Source organism: Dendrobates tinctorius, unplaced genomic scaffold, assembly GCF_039654945.1.
Source record: "Dendrobates tinctorius isolate UK_male_01 unplaced genomic scaffold, ASM3965494v1 ptg000083l, whole genome shotgun sequence".
In the NCBI taxonomy this organism is placed as follows: domain Eukaryota; kingdom Metazoa; phylum Chordata; class Amphibia; order Anura; family Dendrobatidae; genus Dendrobates; species Dendrobates tinctorius.
Genome location: NW_027361751.1, coordinates 33,682,046 through 33,704,676, shown reverse-complemented (window position 1 = coordinate 33,704,676; position 22,631 = coordinate 33,682,046). Strand labels below are relative to the sequence as shown.

General features: G+C 44.7%; 1 protein-coding gene across 2 annotated transcripts in view; it reads right to left on the bottom strand.

The window, feature by feature from the left end:
• LOC141097192 (3',5'-cyclic-AMP phosphodiesterase 4D) overlaps positions 1-22,631 on the bottom strand; it is a 1,243,227-nt gene that overhangs the window by 744,623 nt on the left and 475,973 nt on the right. The gene's annotated exons all lie outside the window — the stretch shown is intronic.

Sequence of the window (22,631 nt, the reverse complement as noted above, 5' to 3'; positions counted from 1 at the left end):
GTAAAAGGTTTACCTTACCTCACTGGCGTCAGCTGATGGGACTACTGCTCCCATCAGCCAACGATTGCTGAAGTTAACAGTGAGAACAGGCACCGACTGATAGGCGTATTCATTAGGTGGCCCCTGCGCTCTAAATAATTGAAAAAAAACAATGTGGGTTCCCCTGTATTTTTGATAACCAACCAGGCAAAACTGACAGCTGGGGGCTGCAACCCTCAGCTGTCAGTGTTAGCAAGGCTGATTATCAAGAATAGAGGGGTCTCCACATTTTATTTTTTTATTATTATTATTTAAATAATTTTCAAAAAACAGCATGGGGTCCCTCCTATTTTTGACAACCAGCTTTGCTAAAGCAGACAGCTGAGGGCTGATATTCTCAGGCTGGTAAGGGGCCATGCATATTGGTCACCTCAGCCTAAAAATAGCAGCAGGCAGCCGCCCAGAAAAGGCGCATCTATTAGATGCACCAATTCTGGCGCTTTGCCCAACTCTTCCCACTTGACCTGTAGCGATGCCAAGTGGGGTTCATATTTGTGGGGTTGATGCTACCTTTGAATTTTCCGGTGACATCAAGCCCATGGCTTAGTAATGGAGAGATGACTAAAAGACACCTATCCATTACTAATCCTATAGTTAAATTGTAAATAAAGACACAGCCAGAATAAAGTATTTTATTTGAAATAAAAACAAAACACACTTTTCCTTTTTTTACTTAAAAATAACAAACACAGTTATACTCACCTAACTCCTAATACCACTGAATCTCTCATCTCCTGTAATAAAACAAAAATAAAAAACAATATCCCTCACCTGTCCAACGTTCTGTCCCACACCATAGTCCATGTCTTGGGATTACTAGTTTTCAACCTTGACGGTGGCAAGATGCGACCGTCCATGCTAAGAACCACTGGTGAATGAGCTGCTACGAGTGCAGCATCAGTGAGCAGTGGTGACCTCATCATGGTTACTGCAGGTCTCTAAGGCTGCGTTCACAGCCAGGCCAATGACCTGCGGTGACCTCCCTCCGGTGAGATCCCAACTAGCAAAGTAAAAAAGTCTCATTATGCAGAGATGAATTGAGGTGAACGTCCAAGCTGAGAACCACTGAGGAATGAGCTGCTGTAAGGGCCGCATCAGGGAACAGTGATGAACTGCGGTGACCTTCCTCCAGTGAGATCCCCACTAGCACAGTGAGAAAGTCTCACGGTGCTAGTGGGGATCTCACTGGAGGAAGGTCACCACAGTCCATTGGCCAGCTGGGAATGCAGTCTCATTGACCGGCGGTGACCTCGATGACATCACCACTGCTCACTGATGCGGCGCTTACAGCAGCTCATTCCTCAGAGGTTCTCAGCTTGGACGTTCGCATCTTGGCATGGTCCAGGTTGAAAACTATATATCTTCAGACATGGATTACGGCGCGGGACAGAACATTGGACAGGTGAGGGATATTGTTATTTTTGTTTTATTACAGGAGATGAGGGATTCAATGGAATGGGCGTTAGGTGAGTATAACTGTGTTTGTTATTTTTAAATAAAAAAGGAATAGTGTGTTTTGTTCTTTTTTCAAATAAAAGACTTTATTCTGGCTGTGTGTTTACAATATAACTATAGGATTAGTAATAGATAAGTGTCTTATAGACGCCTCTCCATTACTAATCCGTGGGCTTGATGGCGCAAGACAATATAAAGGTGACATCAACCCCACAAATATGAACCCCACTTGCCACCGCTACAGGGCAAGTGGGAAGAGCCAGGGAAAGTACCAGTGTTCAAGAGCCGTGTTGCTCGAAACGTGTATGGTCTCATTAAACATCACCCCGTCATTGCTGTGTCATCTGAGATGTCTGTTTGTAATCTTGAATTTTTAAAGGATTATCCAATAAAACTTGCTAATTTTTAAATAAGCCCTGTGAGTGAGCTGGATCCACTTCTATTTTTCCTATTGCCTTGGACGCTGTGCAGCAGTAAGGAAGCCATGCTCCTTCTCGTGCCTGGAATCACATCTCAGGGGTGAGCTGAAATTTTCTCATTTTTTTTTACTTATTGGAAATGCATACATGTCGTAACATGCCGACTAGAAGTGCGCAGTCTTGATAAAAAAAAAAGGAATTGAGCGAGGCCGGACACGTCTAGTTGGAAGGTGGCTAGAAGTATGCATTTCGCGTACTTGCTCGGGGTAACCTGACCGCCTGTTCCCGATGCTGGCACTGGAGTATCCTGACAGCTCACAGTGTGCACGCTGTGAGCATTAAGTCCACAATCACATAGAGTATCTGCAGACTTTAGCCATCAGCCTGGACAACCCCTTTAATGGTGGAGAATTATTAAAGGACCGTGTCTGAAATCAATCGTTTCCTTTCATGTGAAGTTTAATCATTCATAATCTAAAGCAAGAAGAAATGACAAAATAGAATAAATCTTATCCCGAACAGGTAAACTTAGACGGCAGTAATGCGGTGTAAGCAGTAAAATGTGGAGCCCGTTGGAGGGACTTCTCCTGAGACAGAGTGACATATTTCCCAAAGTAAATTCCAAGTATTAGGCACTAGTGGCATTGCCTTGTCAGCAGATTTTTTTTTAATGAAATATAACAAAAAAAATGACAAGTCATCAAGAAAATCAGCAGCGAGATCTGTACTGCTGCAGAATAAGGGCATACTTCTCAGTAGGGTATTCATTTCTAAATTAGAATCAGAGGAGAAAAAACAACTCAGCTGAATAAGAGGTTAAGACTCCGGTCATGGCTAGCACTATAGAATATTGTAAAATGTGAGATGGAAAAGTGCTAGTAAAACAGGCCAAGCTTTGACTTTGATGCAGAGAAGGTTTAAAGGCATATCTTTATTTTAGAACAATTAAATATTTCCTTAATATACAATGTCTTTATTTTAGACACAGTTATAAATTATAAACTTTTTGCTGGTTGCTGCAGCCACTAGAGGGAGCCACTACAGCCTGCTGTATACAATTCTACACAAAGAACTGTATGCATTATGCTTCTAGGCTCCCTCTAGTGGTCACTGCAGGTAGTCAGAATTTTATTATTTATCTGATTAATGCTCTGTTCAGGCCTCCATTCTTGAACTCTATTTCTCTGTTCCACTCTAGAAACACAGAAGTAGAATTGTATTTTTATTTTTCGGATAAAAAGGCGGACACCATAACGAAAACCAGACGGATTCCATCATAGGAATGGGGCCATTCTGTTTCCGTTTTCATCCATTGTATAACAGATCTGTATTCAACAAGAAATCATTTCTCTAAAAGGGAGAAATGGAAATAAAACCATGCACGTGTGTGTGACGCGCCCGCCAGGGCCATGGGGTACATGGAATCGGACCGGACAGTTCTATGGGGGAAGTCATGGGGCCGTGATCGGTTTCTGTGGCTCTGGCCGTGTCATAAAGTAGAGGATAGTTATGTGTTGTTTAATCGTGACGCCACCCGTGGTGTTCGACAATGGGTGGCCGTCGCTGCGGTTTAGGTCCACTGGGGCTGATGGTGACGCAGCAAAGATGGTTCAGCTCCCCACGGGTAGACCGGGGCCCCAGGGCAAATATATTTGATTGTTCAGATGATAGTGAATGTTGGGGTGCAGAGAATAAGGGAAGGAACAACAATGAAGCCTCAGTGCACTACAGATGAGGGTTGGTCTATTTATAAGCGGGTGCAATGCCAGTGGCAGGCAAAATGGACAACACAAGAAAAAGTACCACTGTAGGGAATGCACACCACAATACTAAGTAAAAAGGCAAAACTTTATTAACAATAACAGTTTAAAATATACTTAAAACCAAAGCAAAAGTTCCCCCCATGCGTGATATAATAATCACAGGCAATAAATGCAATGCAATAAACAGATGGCCCCTGGACCCTGGATTGTAACATGTAATTATCAAAAAATGGAGAAATAATAAATCCTGAGTATGAATGACAAGTTATGAAAGTATACAATCACAATCTAATTGAAACTGTACCCAAAAGTGCCCTGCAACGAAAATGCAAACACAATGAGGTCCCTCCAAATATGAGTGCCACTTAAATAGAGGTGATACTCATGCAGCTCCCATGACTGAGCATGAATGAGTTAATGCTGAAGTTAAGCAGACAGTGCTGTCACTTGAGAAGAACCAAAATAACTTAATGGTAGAAAGAACAGGATCATACCTCGAGATTAAAACAGAACAGCCATAAAGCAATGCCAAAATGAGCGCTGCAATCTACCAAGCACTATAAGAGCTGGAGGTGTGGAGGAACAGCAGGCAATAAAATCATCATGGGCACATGAGTGCAGCTGGACAGAGGATCAAGGAGCCAGGGGGAAAGGGAGAGCAAGGCCCCACGCATACCGACGTGAACAGCATGTCACGGGCGCTGTCCTTTTCACTGTCAGTCCCAGGCTCTTGATCTGCTGCCGTGCCTTCAGGTGTTCCATGTGGCCAGGGAGCTTACAGTCCCCTGCCCTCCAGATTCAGCTGTCAGGGCATACATCACCCGCCCAGCCAAGGACTCTGGTGTCCCTTTTTGTCAGCGCTCCGCTCTGGTGTCAGCTATACACAGTTTTTTTTATTCCTCTGAGTTCTTGTGTAACGCCGCTGTGTTTGGACCTTGATTCACGGCTTTACTCTGCATCTCTGCTTTAACCCTTTGCTCTTTTTCCCTCTAATGTGCTGGAATGCTGTTGTCAGTTATCTGTGTGGATGCTTCCCAGTGTCCGGCACCGCCGCATAGCCGTACATGCGTGCATGGTTCCTCTGCGCTGCATGAACACCTGTGTGTGCGGTCCCTGGCAGCCACCCGAGGGTTAATAGGTCTGCTACACATTGCATGGTTACCACGTGTGTTCAGGCTTCAGCTTCTGCCAGGTGTCCTTTGCATTGTTGATTATGTTCTGTCTTGCTTAGGGAAAGCGCGGCCACACCTCCCTTCCTTTTATCAGGAGAGGGTGTGTGCTACAATTGCTGCTCCAGCCTATGGCTGTGTGGCAGCTCCTATATAAAGGTCCCTCCCCCTTTGGGGCATTGCCAGAGTTCACATTGAGTTCCTGAACCTTGCCATGTGAGTCTGTGTTCTGCTCCTGCTCTGATTCTGTTCAGTTCTGGGGGAGCTGTTGCTCTTTATCCCTCTGTGTACTGTGTCTTATATCCTGGCCTGCTCAGGGGCATAATACCCAGATCGCCCTTCCTGGAGGCTGCATATCCAGGCCTTGTGTATGTTATGTGTTGTTTCCTGAATCCTGGATCTGCTCCTTTACCTGACCCTGTCTGAACTGTGCTCACTGTGTGATGTTCCTGAGGTCCTTCCGTGCCTTGAACCCTGTGCCCAGTGACTGAGACTCTTTGTTACCTGACTTTCCGTGATCTAACCTGGGTTCATCTTGGAAGTAGGAGTCCAGTGTGTCCGCTGAGTTTCTGCTACTCAGTACTAAGCTGGGGATTCGGTGCAATTCCCTACTGGCTCCTGTCCAACCCGGCAGGGTTTGCATCAGACCGCTTGGGTTCCTTTGTAGGTCGCTTCCAGATGTCTGGAGCCTGTTGTCCACGGCCTGATGTCCAGTGTCTGACGACCCCTTCCAGATGTCCACCTGGCGTCCAGATGTCCTGATGTCTACCAGATGTCCAGATGTCCTCATGTCTGATGTCTTCCTGATGTCCGCTCTGTGTTCCTGATGTCCGCTTTGTGATCCTAATGTCTGACCTGAGTCCGGATGTCTCTCTGAGTTCTGATGTCCAGCCTGTGTCCAGATATCCAGTCCGTGGTTTTGGTGGTCCAAGTTGTGCTCTTAAGCCGGTCACGTTCTCCTTCCTGGATGGAATCCTCCTCCATGGTTTCCGTGAGTTTCCAGCTCTGCTCCCTGGTGACGGTCCCACCTGCGAGTCCTGGATCTGACCAGCCTATGCCCGGTGCTGTAGTGCCACCACTCCTGGCCCTGCGCTATCTGAGTCCTGTTCTGTTGTCCTGTCGGTTCCCTGGGGTCTTACCCGTGATGACCTCTGCCATCATCTGAAGTCCACCTGTGGTCGGCGTCTGACGTTCTCCTGCTGTGCCTGTGCTACGCCCGTTGCCGTACATGCGTGCGTGTATCCGCTGTGCTGCATGACCACCCGCACATGCGGTCCCCCCTGGTAAGCCCGTGCCAGACAACCCTGGACCACGTCAACCCATGATGACCTCCTGCTTTGCCTGTCAACCTGAGATGGGTTTCCTTCATGAAGTGCATTTTCCGGAACCTGGTGTTTCTATGTTTTTGCCTTATTTCAGTAAACTTTATTTTTTCTTCATACCTGAAGTTGTGCGGTGTCTTTTAGTCCTGCTTAAGGCCATCTTGTCCACAAGCTCAGCTGCCACAGACCCCGGTCGCTACCCTTCCCTAGTCCAGGTCCCCCCTGTGGTCCAGTGGGTCTACATTCCACGACCGCCTGGGATGCATACCCCTTCGTCGTTATAGCTCGACGACACGGGAGCGTTGGCTGTTAGCCACGCTGCGTCCGCGATCGTAACATCTTGTCTCTGCTCGTATGCCTTCCCTCTCCACAGACCAACTGCCAACTCTCCTCTCTCACTGTCCTGTCACGAGCTCCAGCTGGCTCCCGTTTCCATGACAAATCTCCTGTTTACTCTCTCAGCTGACTTCTTTCTAACTCGCTAACCCCACCTGCTCGCCAGAATTTATAAGAAAGCTCCCCTTTCTGGCCTGGAGCAGGAATTGACATGTACACTGTGTTACCTGGCATGGGGGAGCCCCCCACCTCCAGGCATGACATCACCCCTTAGAGGGAGGCAATGTCACCATGGCCACTGGACTCTGGGGTGACACATGTGCAGCCCAATGGCAGGAATTTGGCACTCTCTGTCAAAGAAATGGAGTCAAATAATATAAACTGTAGTGAGTCGGCACAGTATTTTGGATCTATTTAGGTTAAAAAGTTTGTCCACTACTTTTACATTGATGACCTATCCTAAAAATAGGTTATCAATGTCTGATCTGTTGGGGTCCGACATCCGGTAACCCCATCAATCCGCTGTTATCTGTGTCGGTGGCCGCAAGTATTCACTTAAGGAGTTGGCCGTCTTCTGATAGTGGCCGCGGCAGGGTACTGCACATCCGCCACCTATTCAAATCAATAGGCGGGGGATGTTTAGTACCCTGCGGTGGCCACTATCAAAAGATGGAGCAGCTCCGCAAGTGAGCACTTCCAGCCAGATAACAGCTGATCAGCGAGGTTGTCGGGTGTTGGACCATGACCGAACAGACAGCAATGATCTAACCTAAGGTCATCAATGTAAAAGTAGTGGACAACCTGTTTAAAAAAAAAAATAGGGCTGGATTTATCATTCGTAATTTCTTAAGTCACTTTTCTTTTTTGTCTTGTATTCATTGCCAAAAAAAATGTTATTCTACGGTTTACTGATCTAATTAATTTATTTTATATTTTGATTGGACAATTTTGAACGCAGCAATACCAAATATGTGTTAAAAATTTTTATTGTGTTATTTTCAATGGTTTAAAAGGGGGTAATTTGAACTTTTTTTTTTTTATATTTTTTAAAACTTTTTTTTAACTTTTTTCTTTATATAATAGTCACCCTAGGAAACTTGAAGCTGCGATGGTCTTATCGCCTGTGCTATACATAGCAGGGCTTTATCACTGCTATGCATAGCACAAATCACGATCTCCTATGAACCCCTGCATTTATCATTCCGCTCTTCAACTCATGACCCAGCTGCTCCACTCCTCCCCTCTGCCAGGGACTTTTGCAGTAACTGAAGTCTCATGCAACGAAACTTGACCTCCTGTTTCCACATAGAGCTTAGAAGGATTCTGTGTGTCAGTTTATAATCACGTGATGTCATAAACCTAATGGGAAAGAGAAGAATTAACTGGGTAGAAAGGCAAAAATGAGCAATTGTAAGTACACAGTGGTGTATAATATGATGACTGCAATATATTAAGAGGATGAAAACTTTGATGGGAGGAGGAGGGCTTCTTTAAACCATGTTAGTTCCATTTCTTCATTAAAAAAGGAAAATATTTAGAGCATTAGTTGAAAAATATAAGATGGACAAGTGCTAATGATGCCAGACCAAGTTTGGATTTTGCTGATGTAAAGAAAAGAAGATTTGAAGGGTTGTCCCCATTTTGTAATAAACCTTTTGGTGAATTGGGACTATAATTTACACAAAAATCCTAGTCGCAAGAATAGACAGATTTTCAATTTTCTAGTTTACTGCCTGTTACCTAAGGTACCACCCACCTCTTCAGTCTTATCAGTGGTGGGTAGTTTTCTTGGCAAGCGCTTACAAGCTTCATTGGAAAGCGTTTGTAAGTGCTGTTTTGACGCTGGAGGGATCACTGGATCTGGTGAGCTTCAGTGCTCCTGCATTCCCACAACGTTGCAGAGATAAAGCTGCCTCAACATCTCTACCTGTCGGCTACTTGTGATGGCACACAGTTTAGGACAGCGCAATCATGCCAATTGCCTGAACTGTCTATTTTTCAGGAGCACATGGCTGGGGAGCAGTGCACTCCTAAAGACAGATTTTGAGATAAGCCCTTTAAGCAAACAGATAGGTGTAGCATCACATGCAGTCTCTGTGGTTCTCTAATATGGTGCTATAGACATTACGTTATCGGTAGAGATGACCGAATCCGAACTTTGAGGTTCGTACTAAACAGTTAGTGTCCGGAGCTAAACGCCGAACACGGACTTCTCCCCTGGGTCTATTGCAAAGTTTGGAGTTCTGGAGGAAGTCCGTTGCAGAGAGAGAGAGAATTTTCCAAATTCAAAGATCGGGTCTACATTATTTTCATTGAGGTTCTGGTTCAAGTACGCGAACCGCTCTTGGACTAAAGTTTGGGTCAAGAACCAGAACCGGAACTTCATGGGTCTGCTCATCCCTAGTGATAACATGGACCCATGCCGAACCAGTATTACAAAATTTAGAGAGGTTGTTCAGGACTAGAAAAACCATGGATGGCTTCTTTCAAAAATTAGCGCCATCACTTCCTGCTAATTTTATGTGGTATTATATCATTCACTTCGATTTAACAGAGAGGCAGTACCAAACTCAACCTGTAGACTGGGGTGGCGATGTTGGAGGAAGGCAGCCATGATATTCTAATCCCAGACAAGCCCTTTATTGTTAGACCAGAATTAGAAACCTGTGATAGAGCTTACGTTATCAGATCCGTGTAAACAGGTCGTGTTTGTGTGCAATTCTGTCTTATGTGTATAATGCCACACATTCTTCTCCCAGCTGTCATAACAGAGCGTGTCACTCAGTAAACCAATACACGTGATGCGGGTGCTGCCAACAGTTTTTGTCTCGGTCACACTAGATGGTAGTCGAAAAAGCTTTTTAACACCAATTCTGCCGGATTCAGACATAAACAAGTGCTGCATTATTTTATTTGATAACTACTTTTTGAGGCATTTTCAGAAATTTGATGGCAAAAGCACCATTCAGTACATTTCTTAATTTAGTGCTCATTTGTAGGAAATTTGTGCTAGTTTGAATTTTTTTTTTTTTTATCACGCCAAATTATCAGTTGGAATGCGTCACTTAATAATATTTTATGGATTACATTTTGGATGTATGCTTAATTTTGACCCCAACATTGTTTTTTTAAATGTGCTTCTACAAGAAAAGTGCTGTAAATATATGGATAAATCTGCCTATCAGATTTGCATAGTGCTCCATTTAAAGCAGAGGTCCCCAACCTGTGACTCTGGAGTCATATGTGGCTCGCAGTTGTCTACCAGCCTGGTGCTGTAAGGAGATGAAAAAGTGAGAAGACCCACAATGTTAAAACTTAAAGTGTTTGCATGCGAAAACTGCCATCTACTGGTCAAAGATGATAGGAAAATGGAAAGCAGAGAGAATTGCTTTAGCAGGAACTGAAGAGTGAAGTGTATGCTCCCTGTGGGAAAGAGATTAGAGGGGGCACAAGGTCAGGTGATAGCTGTGTTGCAGACAGGAAATATAAAAGGCCCAGGAGGGCAGAAAAGGGGATGCGTTGATGGCTGAACCTGTATCGGGATGGAAGTATGGGAGTAGCCATGAGGGCTTATAGCCGAAACTATCTGCAATGAAGCAAAGCCTTAGCCTTAAGTGAGAAATCGAGACAATCAGAAACAGAGAGCTCACCAGAGAAATCGAGGTGATCTGAGAGAGAGCGCTGACCTGAGAGAGAGAGAGATGACTAGAGAAATTGAGAGGATCCAAGAGAGAGAGAGACGACTAGAGGAACTCGTGCGAGAGTGGTGCCTAAGGCCGGTTTCACATTTGCGTTTCAGGGCGCAGCGACGGCCTGCGCACGGCCGCCGCTAAGCCCCGCCCCCTGTCGCGCCTCCGCCGGTAGCTCCGTCTATCGGTGCATGACGCTGCATGGTCCTGCGTCCCCTATCTTTATCACTGGGGACGCAGGCCGTGCGCAGTATGCGTTTGGCGGCGCATGCGCCAAATGCAACCTGTTGCAATTTGGTTGCGCTCGGCGCACCGTCAAAGGGACGCATGCGCCGCCAAACTCATACTGCCGTCGCTGCGCCCTGAAACGCAAATGTGAAACCGGCCTAACAGAGTAATACCACTGACTCTGGTTAGGACCTGTTCAGATTGTGACTTTCATCAGTAATCCTACACAGAAGAGCAGTTCTGGATAAGCATGTAGTTGCCATGTTGGTAGATAGATATGGTAAGCTGGAGATGTGATGACTCCGCCAGTAAGAGGGTTGATTGAGGCTTGATGCAATAATGTGGTGGCACTGCCTGATACGAGAATACCAAATTGGGCTAAGGTGTGAACCCCTGGATGTAAGTATACTGCCTCAATGTGATTTCTATGGGAAACTTTGGCTGCTATTAAACTAGTATTGGGGTGACACTACAGTGGAGGAGGCAAGAGCTGAATGTCACTTATCGGGGGCTCTGAATGTGGCCTGGGACCATCTCTCACAGCTGATTGTGGCTCTCAATGTAAGAAAGGATGGGGACCACTGGTTTAAAGGATGAGTTTGTCACTGCTCTTTAAAAGTTCACTCCTTGTAAACTTGTGAAATGCACCACAACCTCAGGCCAAGCACAAGCAGTAGAAGAATATAATAAAGAGCCTCAATTCTGTTTGGCCTGTTACTTTAAAGGGGTATTTCCTCTGCAGTCACACTTATCGCTGGAAGGTAAAACTTGTTTCACCCATTTATCGTGAGTGATGGTTGCTCATACGCACTGCTGTTTCATCCTTCCCATATACTTTCACTGAAGCAGCAGCGCTGTGGGAAGTAGGCATGTAAAACTTTGGGAAACAGGCTTTTTCAATCTTTTCATATTGATGACTTTAGGATAGGTCATCAATATCAGGTTGGTAGGGTTTGACACAGAGACGCCCCATGACCAGTTGATTGACGGAGCCTTGGCGCACCACTGGCACAGCACCATACACTACAATAGAAGATGTGCTTTGGTATCTGAGAATTGGCCATTACACATGTATGGAGCTGTGCTGTTCGACTATGAGGCTAGTTTCACACTAGCGTTTATTCCACGCAGCGCACGGCACCGCTAAGCCCCGCCCCCTACCGGCTCCCTGCCCGCCCCATCCGGTCATCGCCGCCTACTATCGCACATGGACGCTTGCCATCTGCGCACCCTATCTTTAGCAAAGGGTGCACAGATCGTGCGCTGGCCGTGCGCTAGTAGGATTTTGGTGTGCGCTGCGCATTTTTGAGGGTGCGCCGAGCGCGCCGAAATGCAATATGCTGCGTTCGGCGCACACGGGCGCACCTTCAAAAGTGCGCAGCGCACGCCAAAATCCTACTAGCGCACGGCCAGCACACGATCTGCGCACCCTATGCTAAAGATAGGGTGCGCAGATCGCAAGCGTCCATGTGCGATAGTAGGCGGCGATGACCGGATGGGGCGGGCAGGAAGCCGGCAGGGGGCGGGGCTTAGCGGCGCCGTGCGCTGCGTGGAATAAATGCTAGTGTGAAACTAGCCTTCCACTGTTTATATCCAGCCTTTGACTGACCTTTAGCGGTGGTGCTGAGTGTTGACTGTCGAAGCCTAACCGATCTGATGACATATGCCAAGGACAGGACATCAATATGAAAAACCTTAAAAACCTTTTTAGATCATCAGGCAAAACAACATCACAACTGTAGCTTCACCATAGCTGATGAGCCCCAGGTTGGAGACCATTGTTTTTTATACACTGGAGTGCTCGTCAGTGTGACATGTGTAGCGCCTACATCTCTGCCTGCAGTCCCTTTCTCCCTGCAGAGACATCAGTGTACTCACTGCCAAGGCTCCCGTCCTGCTTCTTCCGGGTCTGCTGCTGCTCGGGGTGCACGCACTCCTAGCAGGTCTCCAGGCACTGTGCTTAGAGCGCGCGTACGCTTCCTCTTTCTTAAAGGGGCCGTGCGCGTTCCTCTAAAGTGTCCCCAGCCAATAGCTGGAGTTCTCTATTTAAACCACCTCCTCCATCATGGAGGTGCCTGTGCAATGTTGTGAGTTTGTTCCTAACACACTTGTCAGTTCTCAGGTCCCTGTACTTGTATCACAGCCAGCTGCACCCGCCAGTGCTCACCTCAACGGCAGCAGAGCCAGCTGCACTCGCCAGTGCTCACCTCAATGGTAGCAGAGCCAGCTGCACCCGCCAGTGCTCACCTCAATGGCAGCTGAGCCAACTGCACCTGCCAGTGCTCACCTCAACGATAGCTGAGCCAGCTGCACCCGCCAGTGCTCACTTCAATGGTAGCAGAGCCAGCTGCACCCGCCAGTGCTCACCTCAACGACAGCTGAGCCAGCTGCACCCACCAGTGCTCAACTCACCGGCATCTGAGCCAGTTGCACCCGCCAGTGCTCACCGTAACGACAGCTGAGCCAGCTGCACTCACAAGTGCTCACCTCAACGGCAGCCGAGCGAGCTGCACCTGCCAGTGCTCTCCTCAATGGGGGCCGAGCCAGCTGCACCTGCCAGCGCTCACCTCAACGGCAGCCAAGCCAGCTGAAGCCACCAGTGCTCACCTCAACGGCAGCCGAGCCAGCTGCACCCGACAGTGCTCATCTCTCCGTTAGACTGTCGTATCTGCACCTGCGGTTCCTGTCATCTTTTCTGCCTGTCTGCATCTGTTGGACATTTCCCCAGGCCATTACAGAGTCCAACCCTTGTGGTCAGCCGCCATCTACCCAAGGTCAGTCCTGGAGTAGCAGCTGGATCACCTCCCTTGTCTCTCCATGGACTGCTGTGTCATTAGCTGCTTTGTGTCCGTGGTCGGATTGGGTGAGGCTCCTAGTCACGCCCCTAACGGTCTTCCTTTGGCTTTGGTACAGTGGTTCAACCACTCAGCCCATTACAACATGGAAATCTGTAGAGTCTATACTTTATAACTTAGTGGAAAAAAAAAACTTTTATGTAAGTAACTGAACAGAAATGAAAGTTGCAGATAATCCTGAGAAACTGATTCTTTAATCACTTTCTATCCCTTGATGAATGACCTACTTCAGAAAAGCACAGTAGACAAAAAAGATGAAAGACGTGAACTTAAAAATTAAGGAAGGAAGAAAAAAAAAAAACTAAAAACAACTTCTACATTCGCAATGGAAAAATTGATTTGATATGTGCTTTAAATAGGATACATTTTGCATCATTAAATATTGAAAACTACTTTGCTATACATGGAAAATGAAGAACAGTGACTCTGGCTATGATTATACATCATGTAGGAAGTCAGTTTTGCTGCCCTGTCATCATATGCATGAAACCTAGCTTTATTCTGGAGTTTCTTTTTTAAGTGAATGTTCATCCTGAAAGTCATTTTCACTTTTTAATCTAAAACCGTCTAACAATATGTGTCGATTTTTTTATAGAGGTCACAGCTCCTTTTTTAAATAAAGAGGTTCAGATCATGGATCGGATCCGATATATTCACACATACAGTATATACACACACAGATACACAGTGCTCAGCATAAAGGAGTACAAACCATTTGAAATGTAAAATTTTAATCAATACTAGCTTGGACCGTGCAAAATTTTCGCACATTGGTCGTCGGGGGCGCAGGCAATTTCAGAAAAAGCAAGCTGGTCAAATGTAAATATATTTCATGAGCTGATGAACACAGACAGGTATTTATATATGTAGATTGGTAATACAATAAATTGTTTTGATAAGTAGAGGCCAAAAAATGTCTTCCGGTTGAGGTAACACCTGCAGGTCATTGTGTCTTTTTGCAGGTTTGTGAAAATGAATGTTTAAACTGTATTTAGTGATAAAATCGTGATTGTGTGGGTTTTTTTGGCTGTTTTCTTGCTGAAGGGAGCAAGGTTACCTTTAAAATGGTTTATCATGTGTGTGGGGCAAAATAATCAGCAAAAAAGCAGTGCATGCATGCAAATGTGTTGGTAGTGTGCTTTGGGGTACTGTGGTGCCACCTGCAGGTCATTTTTCCTTACTGAAATTTATAAAAATTAATGTTTAAACTGTATTTTGTGATCAAATTGTGGATGTAGTTTGTTTGGCTATTTTCTTACAGAAGGGGGCAAGTTTACCTTTCAAATGGTGTATCATTTGTGTGTGTGTGCTGTATGAATGGGGATACAAAGGAATCACCAAAAAACAGTGCTTAGAAATAATAGAATAGATTTCACTGAATACAATATCATTGTCATATTCGAAAAGTGCACGTCTACCATGGGCACTGAGTGATGGAGTATCTTCTCTTTCAATTTAGAGCAGGCTATCTGTGAATTCATAATACAATCAATGAAATGTAGCTCCCCAACACTATTAGCACTCATGAAGCCCCACATAAGGATACTGCAACCACCATGTTTCACTGTAGGCACCATGCCTTTTATTTTGCACTCTTCACCTTTGTGACACCATACATTTTGAAAGCCGTTGCTTACAAAAATATTTATCTTGGTCTCAACACTCCACAGCATAGAGTACCAGTAGGCTTAATATTTTTCTTGGTTACAGTACACTTTCCCAACATGACAATGAACCAAAACATGCTTCTGTTGCTTGGCGGCTATGTGGGGCACATGCTGTATATAAGAGGCTATGTGGGTCACATGCTGTGCATAAGAGACTATGTGGGGTCCATGCTGTATATAAAAGGCTATGTGGGGAACATACTGTATATACGATGCTATGTGGGGCACATGCTGTATAAGAAGCTATGTGGGGCACATGCTGTGTATAAGGGGCTATGTGGGGCACATGCTGTATATAAGAGGCTATGTGGGGCACATGCTGTATATAAGAGGCTATGTGGGGCACATTCTGTATATAAGAGGCTATGTGGGTCACATGCTGTGCATAAGAGGCTATGTGGGTCACATGCTGTGTATAAGAGACTATGTGTGGTCCATGCTGTATATAAAAGGCCATGTGGGGCACATACTGTATACAAGATGCTATGTGGGGCACATGCTGTATATAAGAAGCTATGTGGGGCACATGCTGTATATAAGAGGCTATATGGGGTACATGCTGTATATAAGAGGCTTGGTGGGGCACATGCTGTATACAAGATGGTATGTGGGGCACATGCTGTATATAAGAAGCTATGTGGGGCACATGTTGTATATAAGAGGCTATATGGGGTACATGCTGTATAGAAGCAGCTATGTGGGCCTTGTGAGCAATGCCCCCAATGCAAAGACTATAAAAATTAGCATCAAAGGGTGCATATCTCTGAAATCTTGCAGTGGATTTGAAAAAAAAAAAATAAAATTGGGGCACTTGGGTTAAGCAGGAATAAAATTAGAATAGAAAGTGGCCTGTTTTACCTGGTGACAGGTCTTCGTTAAGACAGGAGTCAATTTAGATAAGTTACTGGTATCTTCTACTTATGGTATACACACACCAAGTTTATGACATATAAACAAGACACAACGTTATACAATATGCAGACTATTACCCACAAATCTGCTCAGAGCACAATCTGGGCACAATTCACTTATTTTACCAACGGCCTCTCTTTGAAATCTGCATTTCTTGAGCTGTTAATCTTGCTGTACCCTCCACAAGCTGTTAATCTCTCCAGCAGAGCCAGGTTTTCTTGTCCCCCACAACAATCCTGAGGCTATTCCCATGGATTCAACATCATGTTTATGTAAAGCAGCTTAATTTAAGATGATTGATATGAGAGACCCCTGTCATCTACTACCAAAAATAGAAAGACGTTTACGTCAATGCCAAGTAATATTAGTCCAAATTCCATTCTTAACATCCATCACTACATTTGGAAAGAAAACCAATATGATTGTAAAGGGTGAATGGTTTCTGAAATAAGGGTTCATGCACAAGACAGTCTTATATGTTCCAAACGGGCGCTCCATGTGCCAGCTTAGGTTGCCTCCATATGGAACCAGATGTAGCATGTCATCATTTTTTAATTTTTTTTTCCCTCAAAGGTTCTGGGGAAAAGAATGGACATATGCAGGTACAGTAGAGCAAGAATGACTTCCATGTGTGGCTCTATGGCTCTCACTACAACTTTTATTGAGCTAAAAGATGGTCAAATGCATATTGTCCAAACCTAATAAACCCATAATGAATATTTTAGTAATGGGCAAAGGTTCTCGCTCTACACAATAATCACACTCAAAATGAAACGATTCTAATTGCTCAGTTTGAGGCTGGATCAATAAGAGGCTTGGGAACAAGAGGAGTTATAAACAGTTGTTGCTGCTCAGTGTTAATCTCTTTACTGCTTTAGTAGTTCCAGAGGCATAGCTAAGGGTTCAACTAGGGGGTGTAAAACATCTAACGGTGCCCCTAGCCGTTACCCCTGATTACAACTATGGTTGTGCACTGATATATACTACGATATGGCCATATGGCGGTAATATCAGTCCTGCAATAAATACAAGTGATTATAGTACAGTTATATATAGTAACTTACAGGTGACGTTCTGATGGAGTCATTCATTTTTCCCGTCTTTTCTATCTGGTCCAGACCCATAGGATAATTTCTTCCAACCACTACTCATTTGCAGAGATTACAACAAAGACATTTGACATCTCACATTTCCAGCACTGTCCCCATCTATTCCCAACCAGCACAATCCCCCAATGTACAGCTTCTCTATAAACAGTATGATGGGCCCACAGCTCCCCTATATACAGTAAGATGGGCCCACAGCTCCCCTATATACAGTATGATGGGCCCACAGCTCCCCTATATACAGTATGATGGACCCACAGCTCCCCTATATACAGTATGATGGGCCCACAGCTCCCCTATATACAGTATGATGGGCCCACAGCTCCCCTATACATATTATAATGTCCCCATTGCTTCCCTAGAACATAGTACAATGACCCCCAAAGAAGTCCTCACACACACTGTATAATGGCTTCCACAGAAGTCCCCACACTAGCCATCATACTGTATAATGGTCTCCGCATTAGCTCCCATGATCTATAATGGCTTCAACACTTTATGAAGACCCCCACAAGAGTCCACATACTGTATTATTGTCTGCACGGTAGGCCTTAAACTGTATAACGGCCCACACTTTAGCCTCCAAACTGTATAATGGCCCCCATATTAACCCCCAAACTGTAAAATGGACCCAACATTAGCCCCCAAACTGTGTAATAGTCCTCACATTAACACCAAACTGTATAATGACCCCCACATTAGCTTCCACGCTGTATAATGACCCTATCATTATTTTTTACTCACATAGAATAAATTAAGTCAGAAGTGCTTTACAGACACCATTATCACTGGTCATATTTAGCCTCACAATCCACATTTCCTATCATTGTCTTTGGCGTGTGGGCAGAAACTGGAGGAGACACATGCAAACATGGAGAGAACATAAAAATTCCTTGTAGTTTATGTCTTTGGTGGGATCTAAACCCAGACGGACCCCAGATCTGCAAAATAACAATGCTAATCACTGAGCTACTACTGGGCTGTCCTAATTAGAAGGTGGAAGAGTTAATTATTCTTAGTGCTTATATTAGACCAGAAGACGAACCAGTCTGAGTCTTGTTCAGTGTGAGGCTTGATCAATAAGTGACTTGTGAATTAGTGGTGTTTACCGTAGTTGAAAAGTAGGAGTTTGTAGCCTGTAAGTACTGAATTTTTGAATTTTTTATTACCTGTTATGATCTTTACTGTTTTTTTTATGTTTAATTGGATAATGGATAAATTAAACCGAATGGAAAGGGATCTGATGTGCTGAGAGAGAGAATTTAGCAGGGGTGACAGAATATTTAAATTGGGGATAGGTTAGAGAGGGGTCAGACAATATTGATGAGCGGAGACGTGGACAGTGTAGGGAGAATTAAGGTAGTAGATAGGGAGATCCATGTGTTACAAACAACTAGCAACATTTCAGGAATTATCATTTCTGAAAGTAAAAGTGTTGGAAATGAATAGAAACCTAAAGTCTAATGGCCAGTTTCATCAAAGCTTTTTTTTGCCTATATTCTGGCGTAAAAAGCTTTGACAAGTCGCAGAATTTTGGCGCAACTCAAGGCTGCGGTAAAATTATGCAACTTTTGATATTCTTATGCCATTTTCCCTCCTAATTTGATGTGGTTGGGGTGGGCCAAGGGCGCCGTGACCACCAATTCATGATGAGCCGCGGCGTTCTCTACGCCACAAACTTTACTCCAGTCTGGAGTAGGACTTGTGACGAGGTGCACACAGAGCTGTACACTGCTCATCCGATGCTCCTAATTCATGAAAAGGCATATGTCTCTTCATGCATCAGCAGCGTCTGACTCCAGAACACCTCCGAATCAAGACTGCCGTGAAAACCAAGATACGGTGTTGGCTGCAAGATTCCTGGCGGTCCCTTAGGAAACGAAAGGAGTAACAATTGACCACGCACACTGCTGTCCCATTTAGATGGGAGACAAAAATGCCCCTTTTCTGGCATCGGTAGGTGTCTGGAATCACATTAGAAGTCATTACCTATCCTGTCGATTCGTGATCACTTAATACCGGATACTACTTTAATATAGCATAAGCCATTGAAAAGGTTTGCTGCATTGTGGCACGCAATGCGTAAAGTGTCAAGTAAATATCTGCTACATCTGTATGTCGCTATCAGATGCTTCTATTAGTTGGTAACATGTATCTATTATGTAAAATTATGACTATCAGTTTTATATTAAGAGATTTATTCACAGATCACATCCAAATGGTAAATCTAGATTTAACAGGCCAAAATAAAATAAAAAATGATGATTAACATCTTACTTTACTTCTATCTGCATTATTCTCTGCCTCCTGCTGCACTGCCGGATTGATGTGTCTTGCCGATACGTCAGCATTTCCTTCACCCGATAACTGGAATTTATAGCACGAGGATTTTTTCCTGGACCCATATTCCCATAAACCAATCTCTCCACAAAAGGTAATGCACTCAGATGACCATATTATCAATGGAAAGTAGATTACTCTGCGCTCTGCCGAGTCATCACATATGCAAAGACATGTATTTTAAGGTACTTATTTTCTACAGTAGACAAACACTGTTTTTTTATGTCACAAATTTAAAGCCGACAATGAGTACTGCTATACCTGGTCATTAATCTTTTTTTTAATAACTAATTTTTATAAAATTTTACAATCAGAAATGAGACAAAGCAATTACAATTTGGCTTACATATTAGAGGATCAGAAAAAATGGAGTACAACTAGAATGAACTCTTGGAAGACGGTTCCCCCTAGCGGCATCAAAACATATTGTGCAATAGAGCAGAAAGACAGAAAGTCCAACAAACAGTTATTATCTATTTATATAGTGCCACTGATTCCATGGTGCTGTACATGAGAAGGGGTTACATACAAGTTAAAGATATCACTTACAGTAAACAAACTAACAATCACAGACTGATACAGAGGGGAGAGGACCCTGCCCTTTCGGGCTTACATGCTACAGAATGGTGGGGAAGGAGACAGTAGGTTGTTGGGTTGCAGCAGTTCCGGTGATATCACCGGTAGTGGTGAGAGAGAAGGAGGTAGCGGGGGTCATTGCAGGCTGTAGGCTTTCCTGAAGAGGTGGGTTTTCAGGTTCCATCTGAAGGATCCAAATGTGGTTGATAGTCGGACTTGTTGGGGCAAAGAATTCCAGAGGACAGGGGCAATTCGGGAGAAGTCTTGGAGGCGGTTGGATGAGGAGTGAATTAATGTGGAGGAGAGAAGGTCTTGGGAGGACCGGAGATTACGTGAGGGAAGATATCGGGAGATAGCAGTTCTAAATTATGCCACGTTAACAAGACTCCATCCCCATAATCATATTACAATTCTTATAAAACCACAATAGTAAATAAGACAAGACATACACATAGGGAAGGGAAGAAGAGACCTGTTCAAAAACCAACATGCTCCTAACTGTTGTTTTGATAGATTTGATAGATTTCCTGAAAAGACCAGTATTATTGTTTGGGGCCTCTGCAGATCACTAGGTTTTATGGAGGGAAGGGAAGTGATTAAAAAACAGCAAACATATACTTACCTGTCCTAGGTTCTTGCCTGTCCTTATGCTGCACAGAGAGTGACAGACGTAACTCTGATCAGAATGTGATTTGTGAAATCGACCAGATGAGAGAAAATACACTTGTGTGACCCTAGCCTAAATTATACCTGCAATAACGCAGCCAGTGTCAGATTGATGCTTACTTTGCTTCACAAATTTACTTTAACAGGGAATTCTCAGTCAGTGCCATCATCAATACCACTGGTTAGCCGCTATAATTAGTCATCATCTACTCATGACAAAGTTTTAAGAGGAAGAAAATGATTCTTAAGAACTGCTGGAAATCATTATGCTATGTTTAGCCTCAATTACTAATTTGTGAGAATTTGTAAACTTTTAGTGAGCTACGTTTCTCATTGCATATAGTGCATCGCTGTAGGCAAAATGTTGGATTGCATAGTATCAAAAGGGAATCTGTCAGCAGGTTTTTGTTATGTAATCTGAAGACAGCAGGAGATAGTGGCAGAAACACAGAATTCAAGTCCGTGTCACTTGTCAAAGTGCTACTGTTGTTTACTAACTGTGAAGGATTTAGCACTAAGAGATTAACATTGGGAGACTAGTCCAGCAACAAAGTACCTCAGTGTCTATGGACTTTGTACATGGAGAGCTTGATGTGGGCATGGTCAGCTGTGGTGTGGGCGGGGCTAGCTTTCTCAGCTCTGCTGAATTCTAAATCTTAAAGCTCTGTTTGTGTCAGAACGGCTGCAACCCAGTAATCTAAGTGACACAACTTTGCACTCAGAGTCTCTATGCCTACATCAGGCAAATAATCTGCAGCCAAAACCTTATCTCTTGTGTTTTTGTTACTTCTTTAATGCATTTTTTGCTGCTTTTTTTTTTTTAGACAGATTAACTGTGTGATGTGTGTACAGTATAATTTATAGTAATAAAATTACAGTACTTTTATTCACCAAAAATTATGCGAAAATCAAACACATGTTAGGCTAAGTTTCCACTATGAATTTAAGCAGCATATTTTTGAAGAAAATGTGATTAACATGTTATATGTAATGGTGCAGAAAATAAAAAAACTCACCGAAAGCTCATTGTGGGGACGTGTCACACTCGTGCCTTGGCTGATTGGCGTGAGTCGGGGGTTGTGGCCCCACTGTGCCACAGACCAGACAGCCCTAGAAGGGGCGTGACTACGACAGCTACCTCGGTCTTTGCTGGAGCCTCTGATGGTGAGGTCAGGCTTGTGCGTCAGGTAGCTGTAAGGTGCCCCTCCAAGGTGGAGTCTGGCTGTGGCTGCTGATCCCACTTGGGTACAAGTCACTTGGACAGGTGTGACTGACAGGCAGGCTGAGACACATGGCAGGCGGGCACAGCTTGGAGACACAGGGCAGGCTGGCGTGGTATAAGAAGGAACAGGTAGGGGCCTGTTCACACAGCAGGTGGAGGTACTGGTGCAGGCAGGAAGGAGTGGAGTATATTAGAACAGGTTAGGAACTGAGCCACATGAGTGCGAAGCTGCAGCAAGAGGTTCTGCAGCGGCAGCAGGAGCAGAGCAAAGCTGAACCACAAGGTCTGTGGAGAGAAGCTGCAGCAAGCGGTTCTGCAAGGCTGCAGAGGTACAGTCTGGGAGGACACGAGGAGAGACACAGCAGGGAAGGAAGCCAAAGACAAGGAGGCAGGGGTAGGACAGAGTTCAGACAAGGTACAGGGACAAAGACCACGATATTCTGCCTCCTGACAGGCAGACAAAGTACTAGGCAAGACAAGGAGTATTCCTCCAGAGAAGGCGGAGACATAGGACAGGGCCTGGCTTCCTCTGCAGCAAGCCGCTAACTGAGTTGAGACATTGCACACACAATGTTCCAGTGGATGGGGCAGAGTTAAATAGTCCAGGGCTCTAGGTAATTGGTCAGGGACCCATTAGCCAGGTGCACCCTGACTGCATAAGAACCAGAGAGTTCTGGCACCACCCCCCTATACACACATAGCCAGGAAGCATGCAGGAGAGCAGAGGCACAGAGCACAAGGCTGACAGCAGACAGAATTCACAGCATGGCTTGAAGCTGTAAATAAGTTGGTGTGCGGGGGATGGGAGGCCATGCAGTGATGCCAGCAGGGTTGTTACAGGACATAGCCTAAAACTGCACTTTTTTG